Genomic DNA, 14,299 nt, shown 5'->3' with positions numbered 1-14,299 from the left:
GCTACCACCGGCTTAACTTACTGCGTAGGGCCCATGGTTCCAAGTTGGAAAGACCACGAAGCGTCTTGAGCAGACCCAGGGAGCACTCTGTCGAGATCTGGGCCTGCAGCAGCCGCTGTTTGATCCACGGAGGCACGTTTAACGCGAGGTTTCCAGCGAAACGGCGTAGTTTCGCAGCCAGGTTTTGAGGCGGGCTCTGCTGCGTCGATACCGCAGACACGGTGACGTTCGGGCCCGACTGCTCCACGAGCACGACATCATCGTAAGTCGGTGACACCGGCGTAGGTACGAGCAAAGCGCAAAAGGCCACGACGATGAGCCAGGGACGTGTCTTCATTTCAAATTCCCTAAGAATCAGGCGTCTCTGTCCCCGCTTGCTTTACAAGTACAAATACAGTGTGATGATAAAAATAGCTGATAGAAAAAGGGATAAAAAGATCAAGGATTTTCGTGTCCTCACGCCGACGTTAAATTCACGCCTCAAGGCGGCTCACGCACTGCGATATCACGCCGTAAATTCACCCACCGCTGACGACCTTGTCGGCGGAAACCTCGACGCAGCGCTAGTCTGACGGCAATCTTCCGCGTCGGTCATCGGCTGAGGCCTGTATGCCGTCAATCGGCTACGGCGTGTCGTCTTCCCCGACGCTACTAACTGCTAAGCACCTCCTCACTCACAAGCTCGGCATCCCACTGGTTCGCCAAAGGCAGTCGGACGCATCCGAACAGATATCTGAACTTTCGTTTCTAAATACTCATGCGAATGAGAAACGGATGGAACGCAGTATGTGTGAGAAAGCAACCGAATAGGCGGCATGGCCACTTGGGCATGTCAGCATTTATTTGTGTTGCTCAATTATCTTCAACAAGTTAGCCAAAATTTTGGTAATTAATACTCGAGGTGCTAGGTGCATCAAAGACCGCCAAAGTGTTCCTCGACAAAGACAGAGTAGCTAGCCCAGTAGGTAAGCGTCTTAAATATAAAGCAAGCCATCGACCCAACGATGCTTCTATGCGCAGAATATAGCCTACTTTCGTAGCATAAAATTTTAGAGTTGTCTTTTTAATAATAAATTCAGAACTGGGCCCTCTGAGTCCTAGAATATAACTGCGGCGGGCTTCCGGTCATTCTGAGTTATTTAGTGTGGCCTCATTTTCATTTGTGCTGTAGAATTCATTGCTTTTCTTTTCTATATCGGTCGCAGTGGAGAGATATGTAGAAAGCTCCTCGGCTACTCCGTTTATCTCTCTTCAATAGCAAAGTAAACAAATTAATATTAAAGAAACAAATATATGCACAAGAAATTAAGACCACATGGCAGCACTACGCGCGCAAAAAAAAAAAAACAGACGAGAGCCCCATAGCTGTGCAGTTGTGCATATTACCATGCACAACTACCATTCATCTAAATTTGACGTATGCTGAGAAGCCACGTCGAGCTGCCATTTGAACAGTTGAAACATAGCAATACACAAGAGGTGTTGTCATGTTTAACGTGACCGGCGTCACTTTAATAAGCGCCGTTGTTAAGCGATTGGACACCATCGCAACAGCGATTGAAATGGCGTTGTTACTAGGTGTCACAGATGGTTTGGCGCATCGTTTGCAGTTTTTAGTGCTTCATTGTTCAAAATAAAAGAAAGAAAAAATTGCGTGATCTGTAAAACTTTCCGGCAGAAGTTGCACAAGTGGTGCAACTTCTCCCGGTGCTGAAATTAAATAGGTACAAAGTTCACTCATGCTGGTAGCCGTGTACACTGGTAAGCGAAATACTATACGAGGGAGATTTCCCTTCAGCCAAGTCAAGTTTTTGAGTATTGTCGACACGCAAAACAGATTTTTTCAGGTTTTCGTGTACACGTCAGGCAATGTAAAGAATGCTGAATTTCACATCACTATGGCAGAGACTGAGCATGCCCTCCGGGTATAACTGCCAGCACTGCCTCCGAAAATAACAACCATTTAGCAAAATTGAGCATGCAGAGCCAGAATTCGGCTGCATTAAATACAAACTTCCCCGATTTTCGGCTAGTTGGTGCAGCTTCCCGCTACCGACGGGCGTATTGCGTGAGTCCAATTTTATGCAGGCTCTGTGTATTTTCTCTACACAGCGCCGAAGGATAGCTTTATTGCTTTAATTTCCTCCTGGTCTTGACACTAGAAACCAAGAACTCGTGAAGGCGATACCTAAAGTCTAGCGGTGCTATCGTTTACGCCACCGTGCTGTTACACGGCATTTTCCGGCGAGCGCAGCAAGCACGCTCTTTCCTTCTTCGAATGAGCCGACATTATACTTGGAGGTTGAATAATTATCGTTTCGCGAATTGTATCCGCGCAGACCCGAGGAGACCACCGCAGGAATCACACATACAGAGGTGGAAACAGGATGAAAGCTGGTTGTAGAAGCAAAAAAAATATCATAGGAATAAAACAAATACAAAAAAGAAAAACCAAAGCAATGAAGTAAAAAAATACGAAGCAGTAGACTTCTACACGTGCGCGCTCAGTCGGGAGAGGGGGACCGGGTAATAAAAGGAGTCTACGAAGAGGAAGGGTATGGTGAAAAGAACGAACATAATATGGAGAAAAAAAAATTGATCGAAGTATGCGGAGAATCGGACAATGCGAAAAAAAATGAAAGAGAAACAAAGCTTCAGTGGCCGGGACTAATGATCGGTGCAGGAAAGAGCGAAAGTAGAGATTTGTGCCCAGGTATTGGCAATATTTTTCCTGTTTCTCCCGCAATCACTCATTCCTCGAAAGTATGCAGATACGCTGGCGTCTGTCGCATTCGCATCCGCCTCACGCCAGTGCCGGGGGCACGAGGCATGCGCCGTTCCAGCAGTGTAGCTGAAACAGCGATCAGAAAACGGGACAGTGTTCTCTGTTTTTTACTTAAAGCGAACCCCCCGTACTTTGCTGACCGTGGCTGCTGCTTTCTTCTGCTGCTCGGAATACCTCACACACACACAAAAAAAAAAAAGAATTACGCGTTCGATGGTGTGATTGGACCTCGCTCACCAAGCACAACATCTCGACGCCCATCAAACCTTCAGAGCAAGTCACAATCGCACGCATAGTTACCTCCTTCCAACGCCAACTAGCTCTTCGAGACGATTGGTGCGTGTAACACGCCTTTCGTCAGCGTTGGGGTTACCACCACTCGCGGTAGCGATCGGCGTGTTGAAAAGGAGATTGCCGTGACTCCAGTGAATTACGAACTACAATAAAGTAAGATAAGTTTTGAGAACGTGCGCTCTGGGCCCATATTTACAATAAAGCACTTACGCTATCGCTCTTCGTAAGAGGATGTTTACAGCCAATGTTGATGTCTTCACTGCGGTTTATTTTCACATCACTGATTTTTACTGCTTAGGCAGCGTGCGTGAGGTAAAGAAACATCACCAACCGCGGATAAAGTGGGCATGCGTTCTTAACTGCATGCGTGACCTCGTGGATATGTATATTTATACTTGTGTATTTATACATGTACCAACAGCGCCCTCTGGGGTCATTGTTGTAGGGGGGTTTACCATACAAAAAAATCATAATGCAAGAAGTCATAAAAGACATTATGCAATAGAAGTGAACAATTTAACAGCATACGATAAATGGTACTAAATACATAGGCAGGACCGTCACACGTGACATCAAGAACCGCCGTGAAAAAAGCTGCGCTAGGTCACGACATGCTCCTTCAAAAATGAAGGAAACACTGTGTGGGGCGGAAACAACCCGCGCCGGGAGCCTGTTCCACTCATGTATGGTTTTAGGAAGAAATGCATTTCCAAATGAGTTTGTTCGACACATATGCTCGCGTACTTTCAAAGGATGGTCTCTTCGTGATGAGATCTAGCTAGGTGACTGTATGTAGTTGTGCTTATCGATCCGTGTTTTGTCGTACAATGTGTTATAGAAGAGACATAATCTGACATATTTACGCCTTGATGAAAGTAATGGCCATCCCAAGGCGTTGACAATTTGTGTAGTGTAGTTGCGATTGCCCGTCACAAACCGGGCGGCACGTTTCTGTACGCACTACAGTTCATCGATATTTACTTTAGCTGCTGGGTCGCAGGCTGTGGAGGCGTATTCCGAAATTGGGCGAACATTTGATGTGTAGTGAACTTTTCAAGAACAGAAGGTGCCTTCATGAAATGACGTCTTAGAAAGTTTAACACGCGACTGGCTTTTGCTGATACCTTATGAACACGATCATTCCAGGAAGCTGGTAATGACAACGCATAAGTAAGAATATTCCGTAACACGAAGCGGTGTCTGTTCCACGCAGTAACGTGCAAGTAGAGGCTGCTTTTTTGTATATATATATATATAAACCTAACGACGCTGCACTTCGACAAGTAGCTTCATTTTCCATTTGCTACACCACTCAATTATGGAGTTTAGGGCTTTTTGCAGCTGTTCGGAATCCTTCGGGCACTTAATTTCGTGATATATGATGCAGCAGTCATCTTCGTACAACCTGATAGGACTGACCACACATTCAACAAGATGACTGATATAAGTAATAAAAAAGAAGCAGCCCCAGAACCGAGTCTTGTGGCACGTCCGATAAGTCGGATACATGTGTTGATGATGCGCCATCAAGAACGGTGCATTGTTTTCGGCATGGAAGATAGGCTTCAAATCATGCTGGTGTGCTAGTGGATATATTAAGACATGATAATTTTAGTAAAAGGAGCGAATGTGTTAGTGTCAACAGCCTTGCTGAAATCGAGGAAAATACAATTCACTTGGCTACCAGAAATCGTATGCATGTTCCAAAAACATGATGAAACGAGAGATAGTTGTGATAATAGTTTTACAAAGGCGGCGGCAGATTAGGCCGTAGTAACGCGAGTTATAGAAACGTTCCTGCTCGAGTACATTTTATTAAATACCGGCTTCTAGGATCTATAAGGAAGATTTATACACTATGGTGTAGGCTTGGTGTTTTTGTATTCAGTGAAGGCTCAAAAGCACATTCGGCGGAAAGTTATCCGGAGTCATTTTAAGACCATCACCACTAAATCAAATGGTGCCCATCGCATACAGGGCTGGAGGGCACCGAGAGAGCCGATCGCGAGAACAGCATCGGAGCACCGATCACGACTCCCGAGGAGCACCCCCCGCCCCCTCCCCTTGAACACCCCAAGATGTCCTCGAGATTCAGAGAGGCACGCGACAAAAATACATGCGCCCTTGCACAAGCTTGCACGACCTTACCGGGGCACAAGCATGAGACTGGTGCCGACTGCAGACCAACACATACCAAAACCTACATAGAAAAAAACTACGCGCATCCCATACTATACAGGGACAGCTCTCCGTGGAGTGGCGAGCGGCCCACTTTTGCCCACATCACGTGGGAATGTAAATCGCCGCCCACCGTGATCAAGTGTCCCAAACTGAAGCAAGAACCTAACAAAAAAAACAGACACCGGGAGACCTGGCAAGCTTGCGAAGACCGAGAAAGAACCAACTGACTTTCTTCAACCAAGCTTGGTGCTTTGGATGGATTTTTTCTGCTAAGGCAACTTTGATGGCCGTAGTGCAGATTTTAAAACTATTAATGCAAACTGGTTTACCAGCGATTCCTATGAAAAGTGTTTTCTTAAGAGGACTGCTCGCTACCAAACACTTCTAATTCCCGCGGTGAATATTTACTTATACGCGCGTTTTACTTGTGTTTTCTGCGAAATATTGGCATCATTGGGGCTTTCATTGTTTGCTCAACACTGTTGCATTTTTGTGGAAAATCTACAGAGAGGGACAAAAGGGGAGCTTTCTATGTAAGACTTTTTAAGTGAGAGCAACGACCTTCGGAGTGGTGCAGCGCAGTGAACCTTAACGATACCAAATGTTAGTTTCGGCGTCCGTCGCAATATAACGTCTCAGTAACTGATTTTGCGAAGCTGTTCGGTCGTAATTGCCCCCTGGCATTGGCCAGACGCTTTCGCTAATATTATGTCCATCATCACAGTCGTCTGGAACCTTCACTTATAGGAAGAGTTGCAGTGTGCACAAGGCCTGATTCCAAAATAGAGAAAGACATTAAACAACAGTGGACACTCCCATAAAGCCGAGCGGCCGAATTGACTGTAGCGGTCCCAGTGCATGGGATTAACTCCTTCCGGTTTCGGTTTTGGGCGTGCGCATTTTGAACGTTAGCTAGCATGCGCTACGCCGGCTGCGCTACTCGGCGCCCCGCCCTCTTTCTTTTTCTGCTTCTGCTGCTCAATCGCGCGCGGTCTTAGTGCGGAATCGCCTATTTCATTAAAATGAGTTCGAACGATCTTTAGAAGCCTTCATCAAATCTGTGCCACGTGAAATTTCATAAAGTGGACGGAAAATGCCTTGTAAATGAGGAAATGTTTCTTTCGCTCTATGTAAATGCTCGTCCCGCGTTTTTTGCGCGTTCATCCGAAGTAGTGGCAACAGGTAAGCAGCATTAGTTCCCGTACGAAGCTCCACCGGATGGCATCAGCTGAAAAAAGTAAATTACAAGCATGTGTCATTTTGGTATTTAGACCTCATACAATTACTGCGTGTAGAGGACAAACGTGAGAAAGTGGAGAATGAGCGACATTACAAACAAAAGCAATTCGCGTTTACATACAGGGCGCAGAAAATACCCGACTCAGTTCAAGCCCTACTATAGATTGTGAAGAAAACATCAGATTTCCAAGCATTCCCCCAATCCCGGGCATTATTTCGTTCACTTTAAGAGCACAAATGCACGGCCGACTGCGCGTTTCCAAAACAACTTGGCTTCAGCCGACGCGACAGTACGCTACATACACAGATGTGGCCACAACACAGCTTCTCAGCCAGACTATGCTAGACGCTTGCAGAATGCCTTCTATTCGCACTCAAGAGAAATGCGTGCTGCAAAGCCTGTTTTCAGTCGTTCAGAAGACACAATTTTCGAGCTAGAAGTTTATGGTTTTTGAGTTCCTCAGCGTTATCTTTTGCGCATTCTGCCGGCGCGAACAACACACTCCAGTGTTATCACTCTTGGCAATCGCTCGTCGCGTCTTCGACAAGCTAGAGTACCAAAGAAGGTATTTGTTGCGGGGCCATAGAAAGCCTCACACACTTATCTCAGTAAGGTGCAGTACACGTGAAACTGCCACCATGGCCGGCTTGCTTTTTTGCTACTGCGTCACAATCGCAGGTGCGATGAGCGTGCCTCAAAAGTATCCCAAGAAGTAACAAAATTGTAATAATTTTGGGGATCACAGAATGATTCTCGAACTTGTCCCAGTAAGATTCAGTAGACGCGAATCTAACTGCGGCACACAGCCGAGCTGCTTTTCGCTGTGTCACAAAGCCGGATGCGGCGAGCCTGCATCAAAAGCAGCGCAAAAAGTAACGAAATTAGTTACAATAATGGTCGATGTAAGAAAAAAGGGCAAAACTTCTCCCAGTAAGGTTCAGTGCACGCGAAACTAACTGCATCACGCGCCCGAGCAAGTTTTCGCTAACTGCGTCACAACGCTGGGCATGGCCACTGTGCATGAAAAGTACCCCAAAAAGTAACAAAATTAGTTACAATAACGTTGCCAGTCAAAGAATGTGCCATAACTTGTCCTGAAAAAAATCAGTACACGCGAAATTGCGTGACACGGCCGAGGCGCTTTTCGCTATCTGCGTCACGAAGCCGGGTGCATCGACCGTGCCCAAAAACTACCCAAACAACTTGTAGTAATGGTGGGGCTCATAGAAAGCGTTGGAAACATCTCCCAGTACGAGTCATTAACTCTAGTTAACTACGCCAGGACAGCCTAGCTGATTTTCGCTAACTGCGTCACAAATCTCGGCTCGGTGTCGTAAAACCAAACTCGCTTGAAATGCGTCGCAGGCTGTCAAACAAAATTTTTCACCTTGCTGTAGTCCAATAGTGCAGTGGTGCCATGTCGAAGTGCAGAAGGAACTCAAGGATACGCCGGGAGCGCAAAAAACCCACTACATCCAAAAGAGACGGGTCGCCGAACAGGTGAACTTCATACGCGCAACTGGCCTCGCTGGCTTCGGTGGCCTGTCTGGCGCATGACGCGCATGTATCTCATAGATCAATATAGTAAACGTAAAGAGTAGACACTCTCGTAGGCGCCTGCAGCCGACTTTAGTGTTCCGGTATGTGCTCCCGCAGGGAGCCCAGTTGAGGATCACTTTTTTGGCGCCGCTCGCGCCGCTATTCGCCGAGCGCTATCACGTGGTGCAAACTGACGTCCAATGTTCAACTACGCCGCTGCGAAGCCAACTTTAAGGGCCGGCGCCGAATCGTTTCAGTCAGTGCCATCGAAATTGCAATCAGCGGACCGTCGAGCGTGTGTTGCACCAATCGGCTCCGGGTTGTAGGTACAGTATTCGACGATATTAAGTTGATTACTTTTTCAAGGCCTTGAAAAAGACAAGTTCACTTGTCGAAACGTTCGCGGGAGCTTTCGCCTTGTTCTCGTTTTGGTCATCTTCTTGAATTTCCATCTCCTGCCTTCCCCCTGTTTTCTCTGACTTTGGTGAAGTGATACGAAACACATCATTTTGACATTTGTATTGCAGTATGACGGAGCGCAGCGCACCAAATTGCACAAACCGAACGGACGGTGGCAAAGCTTCTTACGCGGTGTCATGCGGAGGGACGAGATCGGCCGGCTCCGAAAGGGAAGTGTGCATATCATATGCGAGGTGCGTTCACCTTGTTTACCGAGGTGAGTTCGGCTTGTTCACACTAAAGCAGCGTTTATCTCGAGTAACACTCCTGTACACACTGAAATGCGTACGCCTGGCATGAGAGGTTGTTCACTTGTGCAAGTTTTGGCGCATATGTGCAGTGCGACACAGACGCGGGACAAAGAATGAACGACAGGTCTGTATCGCGCTGCACATATACGCCAAGAATGTTAACTTACCAACACGCCCAATTCGCTGTGTTACTTGTGCGATTGTTCTGACTATGCGGGTCTAGAACAGTGTGTCCAAAGAGTAAATACTAGCAGATACAATTTGCCCGTTGCACCCTGGTTTTTCTCTACTCTGCTTTTTCCTTTATTTTTTTTTGTCGGCGTTCTGATTTTTCATGTAAGGTCAATGAAGTGTTTGTGTTCATATTTTGTAGCAAGCGAAAACATCGTGTGCTCCCGCTGATGAGACAGCTGTGGTAGCTTCAGCATTTACCACCCGCAATATGTTGCTTGTTCGATTAGCTTTAGTCGATATGAGGAATGTAAAATTCTTTTTGTACGTTTAATAAGCGCTGTGTTATGGTAAATTAACCTGAGTAGTATGAATAGATAAAAAAACGTGTTGTTGCAAATGCAAATGCAAATGTTAATCGAAGCTACTGCTCAGCGCACGCTATCGGTATTGTGAAATATATGGCTGTGGCTGCATAATGAGCCTTCGGCGACAATGTCTGTGAAATTCTCTTGTACAGTTTATTTTTCTGCCCTCTTTTCTTCGTTTGTTTTTAACTCGGAGATTTCTCTGAACCCAAAGGCTTCAAGAACTTTACGTCGGCTGGTCATTCTGTCAAAACAAAATAGAGACCTTCTCTTTTTCTATCCTTCAATGTACAAACCATGTTTACAGACAGTGAAGCTATGAATACTGTGCATGGCACAGTGGGGAGGGGGCGGGGTTGAACGAACCTGTACGGCCGCCGACAATTGTCCGTGATTAACCGATTGTTGCTATGCGTGCGACAGGAAATGATGATTTCGCACGTTTCCGTCTCTCTCACCGATATCTTTAGAGCGGAATATCCTCTCTCGGGCGATAAACTTCGCGCGAATACAAAAGGTGCATGCGACGCTATTGCAGCCTACTCGAAACGATACTTGCTAACTGTTCGACACTTGTGCGACGCTGCCTTTTACCCCCCGGACGCAGTTCAGCACTCGAAAGCCACGACCACCATCGGAGTACCTATGAGCCATGGATGTTAACCACCAGTCTCCACATTCATTGAAATGGGACATGAGAAAGTTTTACCAGCGCTCCTGCGTTCCGGAAGTATCGGAACCAATTAGTGGTGTCGTGCATGGAACGCTGCCACACTGGCTCCGAGGAAAGCTGCTAAGAAACGGCCCGGGCCTTTCTGCCGTCGGTCCTGATCGCTACAACCACGTATTTGATGGTCTCGCATTGGTAAGGCAGTTCAGCATTGAGAACAGTCATGTGTTCTACAAAAACCGCTTTCTGAGGAGTCAATCGTACATCCGCAACCGCAGGGCCAACCGAATCGTCGTCTCCGAATTCGGAACTTTGGCGCATCCCGATCCTTGTGCCACGCTGTTCGAACGCCTGTCTTCGTATTTCACCATGGACATGACGGACAATGCTCTCGTGAATGTGATGCCTATAGGTGATGAAGTCTACGCCTTGACAGAGTCACCATACATGTTCCGAGTGGATCCTGTTACTCTGGAAACTGTTGACAAGAAGAACCTGACGGACTTCGTAGCCGTACATACGGCCACGGCGCACCCACATTTAGACGTGGAAGATGGCACCACGTACAACATCGGGACAAAGATAGGACTTAATCCTGGGTTTGTGTTAATTCGCTACCCTCCCAGCGGCGAATGCGTTCCCAGCTCAGTGAACAGCGTGAGAGTCGTGGGCAAGATACCGTTCAGCTCCCGCACGACGGTGCCCTACGTCCACAGCTTCGCTCTCACGGAGAAATGGGTGGTCGTAGTGGAGCAGCCTCTCGCTCTCCACTTGCCGACTATGCTTCGGTGCAAATTTCTTGGTGACAAGGCTTACGTTGATGCACTGAAGTTCGACCCCGAGAAAGGCGTCCACTTTCACATCATGAACAAAAAGACTGGAGAACTGCATTCCACCGTGTTCGAGGCCGCTACTTTTTTCATATTTCACCACATAAATGCCTTCGAGCAAGGTGATGACGTCGTTGTTGATGCTTGTTGCTTCGACGACGAGGGCATCATGAGGAGCTTAGTATACACGGAAAAGAATCCAGGAAACTTTGAGATGGCCCACCTCCGCCGCTTTACTCTACCGCTGAATCGAGGCCGGGGCGAGAGAATCGCTGTAGAGCCACAGAATCTGGCAAACGGCAACCTGCTAGGCGAGCTTCCGCGCATCAACCAGAACCATAACGGGAAGCCATATCGGTTCGTCTACTGCATTAGCAATGTTCCGGGTGAAGAACACAGGATGTTTCTATCCAAGCTTGACGTCATCACTGGCGAATGGCTGCGCTGGGAAAGAGAAAGATGGTACCCGTCCGAACCAGTCTTTGTTCCTCGACCAGGTTCCGTCGAAGAGGACGATGGAGTCGTTCTAAGTTCTCTGCTTCAAGAGGACAAGGAAAAGAAGCTGGCCCTCGTCGTACTTGATGCACAGAGCTTCCGGCAGTTGGCTGTGGTGGAATTCGATTGTCCGTCCTCGGTCCCCGGAGATTTTCACGGCTGGTTTTTCCAGGACCGAGACTAAGAAACAGAAAATGTCTGGGAGCCGTAGAATACGGCTTGACGTGAACCAATTGCTCTTAATCAGAGAAACATCTTTGAGGACATCAGGGAGTATATATGAAGCGTTTTGTACGACGCAGAGATTTTAGCTCTGTTGTGAGTGTGCAAATATCCAGGCTTCCCTATATCATGTTAAACATAATAGCCATGTTTCGCCTGCCAAACAACTAGACCTTTTTGAGCACAGGCGTTCTAAATATTGAGCTAAATTTTTTGTTGCTTTAGTGGAGCTGACTGCTTTTAATTGCGAAAAATGTGACAGTGTAGCAGCATTGCATTCCTGAACACTGTATAACTGCCCATTAAACAAAATAAAGGGAAAGCTAAGCAATAGGCCTACCGGCGTGCGCCATCTGAACCGATTGAAATGCTCTCATGCACTGGATGCTCACTCTGTGTATAACTTTTGTTGCAGTGCATAGGTGCTTACCACAGACGATTCTAAGGAGACAAGAAAAAAATGCTCCACACAAAGACCAGTCAGTGCTGTAGCTATTTTATTATGCATGGTGCGACAAGCGTTTCTCACCCACATATATACATCATAAAGTACGGCATGAAAGCTTTCCCCGTGAGTTGCTTTGGGTCATCACTTTGGTCTAGGATCTTTGAAGCCACCGGAGAGTTATGAACCAATACATTTTATTGTAATCACATAATTAAGGTCTTACGTCATAAGAAATACGTTGTACCTCATAAGATTAGGGAATATGAGCCATGCGGCCGAATTCAGAAAGTTTTCTATTTGTAAGATCTGTTTGCCTTTGGTCGTGCGCCTTCGCTAATAACCAACGCCACCACTGTGTCATACCATCTCTTGCAATGTTTGCGTAAGTATACTTTCTAAAATGTAGTTGCGGCGTCCCTGCATATTCGCAAAACACATTTCACCTTATTGGGCGGCGCTCAGGTGATTGCCATTCCAAAAAGAGGTTGTGGTGATAACGACAAGATTGCCGCATCTACTGCAGATAACGGAGGACACTTACTGAAGAGAAGCTCTATGAATGCAAGCTCTTGATTAGTTCACCCACACATCCACCACGCAGCGTACCTACCAGGTGTTTTCTATTAGCTGCATCAATCTTTTTAAAAATTGCCGGTGGCAGATAGGCCAATTCAAACCCATGAGCTAAATTACACGATGAGGTGGACATTACTTCTGCGAGAAATCAAAATGCCTAATTGAATAACATGCTTGGACTAATGAACTCATTAATTATTTACTTTACGGCACATATTGCAATTTACGAAGTTAGCCAGTGAGTACACAAGGCTTATCCATTTGGAACAATTCTCAGGACTACACCAGTTTCGACATTTTCATTTTCAAAGTGCACGATGAAATACATTGGCGTTCCGGTCACTATTGTTCTTCAATGCATAAAGTTTGATGGCGCATATCTCGAAACTAATATGCCATCTTCAGAATAATTTCCAACTCGATATGCCTTGCACACTGACTAGCTGCAGACTACAATATGTGCCGTAACTTAATTAGTAAAAAAGTGCATTGGTGAAATTTTGTAAATTACTCAATTCCGAATTTGCCGAGGAAATAATTTTTAGATTATGGTGTTTTACGTTTCAAAACCACTTTCTGATTATGAGGCACGCCGCAGTGTAGGACTCCGGAAATTTCGACCACCTGGGGTTCTTTAACGTGCACCTAAATCTAAGTACACGGGTGTTTTCGCATTTCGCCCCTATCGAAATGCGGCCGCCGTGGCCGGGATTCAATCCCGCGACCTCGTTCTCAGCAGCCTAACACCATAGCCACTGAGGCCGAGGAAGTAATGTCCGCCTTATCGACTAATAGAGCTCAAGGAATTGAATTGCGCTATCTGCCACAGGCAATTTCAAAAATTTTGGTGCGCGTAAAAAAATCTGTTTTCTAAATGCAGGCTGTTCCTTGGACTATACAGACTTTTTATAAAAAGGCCATAGGATGAAAAATTGGAGGACGCTTAAGCTTCGCCTTCAAGAGTGGGACGCGACAGCGTTCCCGTCGACCCGCCAAGGGGTATAAGACAATGCGCTACGGCACAGCAATCACTTACGATGCGCCCCGCATCGGACTTAGCGCCCACCTATCACGCGGTGAGCGTCGAGCAACGCAGCGTTTGGCGCGGCAACGAAACGTGCGCCTGAGCGAACGAAACGAACCAAAGAACTCGGTGTCTCGGAGGGGAAACGATCTACGCCAGCCAAACGTCGTGATCGGCACGGGCAGAGAGATAGATAGTAATCTAAACCGGAAGCACGGCGAAGCGTCGTCAGGGGAGAGGGAGTCCCGCGACGCGCCTGGCAGCGGTCCCAATGCGCGCGCGGCGCGCCTCCTGTCGGGGCAGCGCCGTACATTGAGAGGAGGGGGTCTTCTGTGTTTGCCGCAAGATGGCTCTGCGTGTGCGGAAAGCGCAGAAGAAATGCAGCGGAAACGCACTTCGCAACTCGTGTAATTGTGACTTCTGTACGTTACATGTTCATAATTACCGATATACACCGCAGTATAACTTTCCACGGCTCGTTTCGAAGGCAACACCGCATTCACTAGAGGCGCGTTTGCACCGCTTGGAAGCATCGAACTCGTGGCTGAGTGATAGCGTCTCCGTCTCACACTCCGGAGACCTGGGTTCGATTCCCACCGGGCCAATCTTGGAAGTTGCTTTTTATTTATGAAGCGCCTGCCGTGATTTATCGCTCACGGTCAACGCCGCCGACGCCGACACCCGACGCCGACGACACCGGCTTTTCTGCGACACGAGCTCCTTAACGCTATCGCGTTAAAATGCGC

The 14,299-nt window shown here is 47.1% G+C and overlaps 1 pseudogene; it reads left to right on the top strand.

The window, feature by feature from the left end:
• The first annotated feature begins 9,940 nt into the window (after positions 1-9,940).
• On the top strand, positions 9,941-11,467 carry LOC135914826 (beta,beta-carotene 15,15'-dioxygenase pseudogene; annotated as a pseudogene).
• Positions 11,468-14,299: the final 2,832 nt, after the last annotated feature.

The sequence above is a fragment of the Dermacentor albipictus genome, unplaced genomic scaffold, assembly GCF_038994185.2.
Source record: "Dermacentor albipictus isolate Rhodes 1998 colony unplaced genomic scaffold, USDA_Dalb.pri_finalv2 scaffold_25, whole genome shotgun sequence".
Taxonomy (NCBI): domain Eukaryota; kingdom Metazoa; phylum Arthropoda; class Arachnida; order Ixodida; family Ixodidae; genus Dermacentor; species Dermacentor albipictus.
Note: the sequence above shows the minus strand (reverse complement) of the source record. Positions and strands in the feature narration are given on the sequence as shown.